Source organism: Petromyzon marinus, unplaced genomic scaffold (genome assembly GCF_048934315.1).
Source record: "Petromyzon marinus isolate PM22_M1 ecotype Great Lakes invasive population unplaced genomic scaffold, UKy_Petmar_22M1.pri1.0 PM_G_Scaffold_57, whole genome shotgun sequence".
NCBI lineage: Eukaryota > Metazoa > Chordata > Hyperoartia > Petromyzontiformes > Petromyzontidae > Petromyzon > Petromyzon marinus.
Window position 1 is genome coordinate 99,246 of NW_027423010.1, and position 8,250 is coordinate 107,495.

Here is an 8,250-nt window from a genome sequence, read left to right on the forward strand (position 1 = left end):
CCACTACTCACCACTTACCACTAGTACACTCACCACTAGTACACTCACCACTTACCACTACTCACCACTCACCACTAGTACACTCACCACTACTCACCACTCACCACTAGTACACTCACCACTAGTACACCCACCACTCACCACTAGTACACTCACCACTAGTACACTCACCACTAGTACACTCACCACTACTCACTAGTACACTCACCACTACTCACCACTAGTACACTCACCACTCACCACTACTCACCACTCACCACTAGTACATTCACCACTAGTACACTCACCACTACTCACCACTCACCACTAGTACACTCACCACTAGTACACCCACCACTCACCACTAGTACACTCACCACTAGTACACTCACCACTAGTACACTCACCACTACTCACCACTACTCACCACTAGTACACTCACCACTAGTACACTCACCACTCACCACTAGTACACTCACCACTACTCACCACTAGCACACTCACCACTAGTACACTCACCACTCACCACTAGTACACTCACCACTAGTACACTCACCACTACTCAACACTCACCACTAGTACACTCACCACTACTCACCACTACTCACCACTAGTACACTCACCACTAGTACACTCACCACTACTCACCACTCACCACCACTCACCACTAGTACACTCACCACTAATACACTCACCACTAGTACACTCACCACTAGTACACTCACCACTCACCACTAGTACACTCACCACTAGCACACTCACCACTCACCACTAGTACACTCACCACTACTCACCACTAGTACACTCACCACTACTCACCACCACTCACCACTAGTACACTCACCACTCCCCCACTAGTACACTCACCACTACTCACCACTAGTACACTCACCACTAGTACACTCACCACTACTCACCACTCACCACTACTCACCACTCACCACTAGTACACTCACCACTAGTACACTCACCACTACTCACCACTCACCACTACTCACCACTCACCACTAGTACACTCACCACTCACCACTACTCACCACTAGTACACTCACCACTACTCACCACTACTCAACACTCACCACTAGTACACTCACCACTAGTACACTCACCACTAGTACACTCACCACTCACCACTAGTACACTCACCACTCACCACTGCTCACCACTCACCACTACTCACCACTAGTACACTCACCACTAGTACACTCACCACTACTCACCACTAGTACACTCACCACTAGTACACTCACCACTAGTACACCCACCACTCACCACTACTCACCACTAGTACACTCACCACTAGTACACTCACCACTCACCACCACTCACCACTAGTACACTCACCACTCACCACTACTCACCACTCACCACTACTCACCACTAGTACACTCACCACTCACCACTACTCACCACTAGTACACTCAACACTCACCACTAGTACACTCACCACTAGTACACTCACCACTAGTACACTCAACACTCACCACTAGTACACTCACCACTAGTACACTCACCACTACTCACCACTCACCACTAGTACACCGCTGTGTCTGTTCCACCTGAAGAAGGAGACTTGTGTTGCCTCCGAAACGTCGTGATTTAATTGTTTTCTTTTATTTTGTTTTATTTTACCTCTGTGACGCCACCGTATAAATTGATTCTCAACATTGTTTCGTGAGGAGTCGACTCCTTTTTAAACGCATTAAGAATCGACTCTTATTGACTTGCACGGGGAATCGGATTGAAGAGTTGTATTAGAATTCGATTGCTCATTGAATTGCATGAGGAATCGACTTAGAGTCTGAATCAATACCTTGTCGACTTGTGTTTGGAACCGGTTCGTCGTGTGGAGTTGGATCCGGGTTTGGGGGGTTCAGCATCGCCTGGTGAGTTTACACTCAACACTCACCACTACTCACCACTAGTACACTCACCACTAGTACACTCACCACTAGTACACTCACCACTACTCACCACTCACCACTAGTACACTCACCACTCACCACTACTCACCACTAGTACACTCACCACTAGGACACTCACCACTCACCACTAGTACACTCACCACTCACCACTACTCACCACTCACCACTACTCACCACTAGTACACTCACCACTAGTACACTCACCACTAGTACACTCATCACTACTCACCACTAGTACACTCACAACTCACCACTAGTACACTCACCACTACTCACCACTAGTACACTCACCACTACTCACCACTCACCACTAGTACACTCACCACTACTCACCACTACTCACCACTCACCACTAGTACACTCACCACTAATACATTCACCACTACTCACCACTAGTACACTCACCACTAGTACACTCACCACTAGTACACTCACCACTACTCACCACTCACCACTACTCACCACTCACCACTACTCACCACTAGTACACTCACCACTACTCACCACTCACCACTACTCACCACTCACCACTAGTACACTCACCACTACTTACCACTAGTACACTCACCACTCACCACTAGTACACTCACCACTAGTACACTCACTACTAGTACACTCACCACTACTCACCACTCACCACTAGTACACTCACCACTACTCACCACTCACCACTAGTACACTCACCACTACTCACCACTAGTGCACTCACCACTAGTACACTCACCACTAGTACACCCACCACTCACCACTAGTACACTCACCACTACTCACCACTAGTACACTCACCACTCACCACTACTCACCACTAGTACACTCACCACTAGTACACTCACCACTAGTACACCCACCACTCACCACTACTCACCACTCACCACTAGTACACTCACCACTAGTACACTCACCACTACTCACCACTAGTACACTCACCACTAGTACACTCACCACTACTCACCACTAGTACACTTACCACTAGTACACTCACCACTCACCACTAGTACACTCACCACTAGTACACCCACCACTCACCACTAGTACACTCACCACTAGTACACTCACCACTCACCACTACTCACCACTAGTACACTCACCACTCACCACTAGTACACTCACCACTAGTACACTCACCACTACTCACCACTACTCACCACTCGCCACTAGTACACTCACCACTACTCACCACTCACCACTACTCACCACTCACCACTAGTACACTCACCACTCACCACTAGTACACTCACCACTAGTACACTCACCACTACTCACCACTACTCAACACTCACCACTAGTACACTCACCACTAGTACACTCACCACTAGTACACCCACCACTAGTACACTCACCACTACTCACCACTAGTACACTCACCACTAGTACACTCACCACTAGTACACCTACCACTCACCACTACTCACCACTAGTACACTCACCACTAGTACACTCACCACTCACCACTAGTACACTCACTACTCACCACTACTCACCACTAGTACACTCACCACTAGTACACTCACCACTCACCACTAGTACACTCACCACTCACCACTACTCACCACTCACCACTACTCACCACTAGTACACTCACCACTAGTACACTCACCACTACTCACCACTCACCACTACTCACCACTAGTACACTCACCACTAGTACACTCACCACTACTCACCACTAGTACACCACTAGTACACTCACCACTAGTACACCCACCACTCACCACTACTCACCACTAGTACACTCACCACTAGTACACTCACCACTCACCACTAGTACACTCACCACTAGTACACTCACCACTCACCATTAGTACACTCACCACTCACCACTACTCACCACTCACCACTACTCACCACTAGTACACTCACCACTAGTACACTCACCACTAGTACACTCACCACTCACCACTACTCACCACTCACCACTACTCACCACTCACCACTAGTACACCGCTGTGTCTGTTCCACCTGAAGAAGGAGACTTGTGTTGCCTCCAAAACGTCGTGATTTAATTGTTTTCTTTTGTTTTATTTTATTTTACCTCCGTGACGCCACCGTATAAATTGATTCTCAACATTGTTTCGTGAGGAGTCGACTCCTTTTTAAACGCATTAAGAATCGACTCCTATTGACTTGCACGGGGAATCGGATTGAAGAGTTGTATTAGAATTCGATTGCTCATTGAATTGCATGAGGAATCGACTTAGAGTCTGAATCAATACCTTGTCGACTTGTGTTTGGAACCGGTTCGTCGTGTGGAGTTGGATCCGGGTTTGGGGGGGTTCAGCATCGCCTGGTGAGTTTACACTCAACACTCACCACTACTCACCACTAGTACACTCACCACTAGTACACTCACCACTAGTACACTCACCACTACTCACCACTCACCACTAGTACACTCACCACTACTCACCACTAGTACACTCACCACTCACCACTACTCACCACTAGTACACTCACCACTAGTACACTCACCACTCACCACTAGTACACTCACCACTCACCACTACTCACCACTCACCACTACTCACCACTAGTACACTCACCACTAGTACACTCACCACTAGTACACTCACCACTCACCACTAGTACACTCACCACTACTCACCACTAGTACACTCACCACTCACCACTAGTACACTCACCACTACTCACCACTAGTACACTCACCACTACTCACCACTCACCACTAGTACACTCACCACTAGTACACTCACCACTACTCTCCACTCACCACTACCCACCACTAGTACACTCACCACTAGTACACTCAACACTCACCACTACTCACCACTCACCACTAGTACACTCACCACTACTCACCACTACTCACCACTCACCACTAGTACACTCACCACTAATACATTCACCACTACTCACCACTAGTACACTCACCACTAGTACACTCACCACTAGTACACTCACCACTACTCACCACTACTCACCACTCACCACTACTCACCACTAGTACACTCACCACTAGTACACTCACCACTCACCACTAGTACACTCACCACTAGTACACTCACCACTACTCAACACTCACCACTACTCACCACTCACCACTAGTACACTCACCACTACTCACCACTAGTACACTCACCACTCACCACTACTCACCACTAGTACACTCACCACTAGTATACTCACCACTAGTACACCCACCACTCACCACTACTCACCACTCACCACTAGTACACTCACCACTAGTACACTCACCACTCACCACTACTCACCACTAGTACACTCACCACTAGTACTCTCACCACTCACCACTACTCACCACTAGTACACTTACCACTAGTACACTCACCACTCACCACTAGTACACTCACCACTAGTACACTCACCACTCACCACTAGTACACTCACCACTAGTACACTCACCACTAGTACACTCACCACTCACCACTACTCACCACTAGTACACCCACCACTCACCACTAGTACACTGACCACTAGTACACTCACCACTCACCACTACTCACCACTAGTACACTCACCACTCACCACTAGTACACTCACCACTAGTACACTCACCACTACTCACCACTAGTACACTCACCACTCACCACTAGTACACTCACCACTAGTACACTCACCACTCCCCCACTCCCCCTCCCTCCCCCCCAGGACGAGGACTTTGTCACCACCATGGCCAACGCGGCCTTCCTGTCTCACGCTCTGCGCCCTGACCCTTCTGCTGTCCCTGCTGCTGTTGCTGCCCCTGCTGTCCCTGCTGCCCCTGCTGTCCCTGCTGCCCCCGCTGTCCCTGCTGCCCCTGTTGCTGCCCCTGCTGTCCCTGCTGTTGCTGCCCCTGCTGCTGCTGTCCCTGCTGTCCCTGCTGTCCCTGCTGCCCCTGCTGCTGTCCCTGCTGCTGCTGCTGCCCCTGCTGCCCCCGCTGTCCCTGCTGTTGCTGTCCCTGCTGCTGCTGTCCCTGCTGTCCCTGCTGCTGTCCCTGCTGCTGCTGCCCCTGCTGTTGCTGCCCCTGCTGCTGCTGTCCCTGCTGCTGCTGCCCCTGCCGCCGCTGCCCCTGCTGCCCCTGCCGCCGCTGCCCCTGCTGTCCCTGCTGCTGCTCCTGCTGCTGTCCCTGCTGCTACTGCCGCACTGCCGCTTGGCTCCCCGCTGTGCCGCTGGTGGCTCGGCTTCCTGGGCGCTCTCAGACGCTGCTGCTGCTGCTGCACCACCACCAACACCACCGCCGCTGGCTGTGGTGTTGGTGGTGGTGTTGGTGGTGGTGTTATTGGTGGTGGTGTTGGTGGCGGTGGTGTTGGTGGTGGTGGTGTTGTCGGTGGTGGTGTTGGTGGCGGTGGTGGTGTTGGTGGTGGTGGGGGTGGTGGTGTTGGTGGTGGTGGCGGTGGTGGTGGTGTTGGTGGGGGTGGTGGCCGTGGTGGCAGTGGTGGTTGCGAGCAACCCGAGGAGTGGGCGGTGGCAGTGGTGAGGGCGGCTGGGACGCCGCGCTCACTCCTCACGCTGCTCACTGACCGTGAGGACGACGACCAGGTGAGACCACGGGTGGGGCGCACAAGGATATGTGTCTGTGTGTGTGTAGGTCGACTCAGCCTCAAATGAGTACCTGGAGCGATGTGTAAACATCGCCGCTAGGGAGACAAAGGCGGCCGGGCATGGTGCTGGCCACCCACCCCCTCGTGTGCTGTGCCGGCCTTTAAAGGCGCTCGCTAACAGCACTTGCCCCTACAGTCTGTTAAGGCTATACGGGGTATCTTTGTCTGTGCGCGGGACGGGCTAGAGAAGAGATGGAGTGACGTGGTACAAGAGGATGTGGAGCTGAGTCGACTTCCCGATGACTGGTACCAGCGGTGTAAAAATCGGCCTCTGTGGAGGAGGCTCGTGAAGGACGCTACTGGGCAGTTGGAGGCAGTCGCCCTCCAACAACAACGGAGGGCGGAGGAGCGACGCTCAGAACAACGAGCGGAGCGCCGGGTGGCTAAAGCACAGCAGGTTGGCACAGGAGGGGGCACAGGCGGTGCATCAGCCAGTCATCTCAGTCAGTCGACCCGTGGCACCTGGGTCTGTCCCTTGACCTTCTGCCAGCGGGCGTTCGACACTTCACGTGGCCTCAAGGTGCACATAGCCTGGCACAAGCGTCGTGGTGACATCACCGCCACTTGGTGGCGTATGGCGGTTGTTGTTTGTGCATCTCCTCATCTCCCCGTGCCCCCACAGGTGCGTGCATATGCATGTGAGGTGTTGCAAGTCCTCAGCTCCAACCATGTTGGCGCATTGGCCCTCTGCAACAATGGAGGCATCGCGGCCTTCGCCAGCCTGCTGGGACGCACTCACAACCCTCACACCCTGGAGAAGATCACCGGTAGCAACCCACCCACACTCACCACCCACTCTCGCCACCCACACTCACCACTCACCACCCACTCTCGCCACCCACACTCACCACCCACGCTCACCACCCACACTCACCACCCACACTCACCACCCATGCTCGCCACGCTCGTCACGCTCACCACTCTCACCACGCTCACTACTCTCACCAGGCTCACCACTCTCGCCATGCTCACCACCCACACTCACCACTCACACTCACCACCCACCCACCCTCGCCACCCCTACCCCAGGCACGCTGTGGAACCTGTCGTGCCACGAGCCTCTGAGGGCTGCGCTGGTGGAGCTCTGCCTCCCGGCGCTGGTGGAGCTCGTGCTGGTGCCAGAGAGCGGCTGGAGGAGCAACGTTGGAGACAAACCCTCCTCACCGTCCTCACCCAGCTCGCCCGTCTCACCCTCCTCACTCAGCTCGCCCGCCTCGCCTTCCGCGGCGTTCTGCAACGCCTTGGCGTGCCTGCGGTAAGGCGCGCCGAGACAGACGTGACGGGGACGTTGCGGTGGACGCGACGGGAATGTCGTGGTTGACGTGACGGGGACGTCAGGGTTCACGTCACGGCGGTGACGTTGCAGGGAGTTGAGCTTGGCAGACCCGGACAGGCGGCTGAGCATGCGGCAGTGCGAGGGGCTGGTGGACTGCGTGCTGCACTTCATCCGCACGGCACTCAAAGGGCACAACATCGAGACTCAGGTGACCCCCACACCAAGATGGGTAGTGGTAAAGTAGTGGTTAGCGCTACGAACCCGGCGACCCGGGTTCAATTCCCGCTCGTGGCCAACACCGGTGAAGATTATCTGAAATGGTCCTGGGCCTCCCCTAGGTGTACTCAGCCTCAATTGAGTACCTGGTGTGGTGTGTAAACATCGCCACTGAGCAGACAAAGGTGGTCGGGCATTGTGCTTGCCACCAACCCCCTCGTGTGCCGTTCCGGTCTCTTCATAGGTGCTCGCTAACAGCACTTGCCCCTACAGTCTGTTGAGGCTATATGGAGGG

General features: G+C 53.4%; 1 long non-coding RNA gene across 2 annotated transcripts; it reads left to right on the forward strand.

Annotated features, from left to right (window-relative positions):
* The first annotated feature begins 1,694 nt into the window (after window positions 1–1,694).
* LOC142918191 (uncharacterized) lies at window positions 1,695–7,713 on the forward strand. 2 transcript variants are annotated; one of them, XR_012937432.1, is made up of 3 exons: window positions 1,695–1,865; window positions 7,086–7,230; window positions 7,493–7,713. It is a non-coding gene; the product is annotated as an uncharacterized LOC142918191 (long non-coding RNA). The 2 variants fall into 2 exon arrangements; XR_012937431.1 differs by lacking the exon at window positions 1,695–1,865 and adding an exon at window positions 4,171–4,191.
* Window positions 7,714–8,250: the final 537 nt, after the last annotated feature.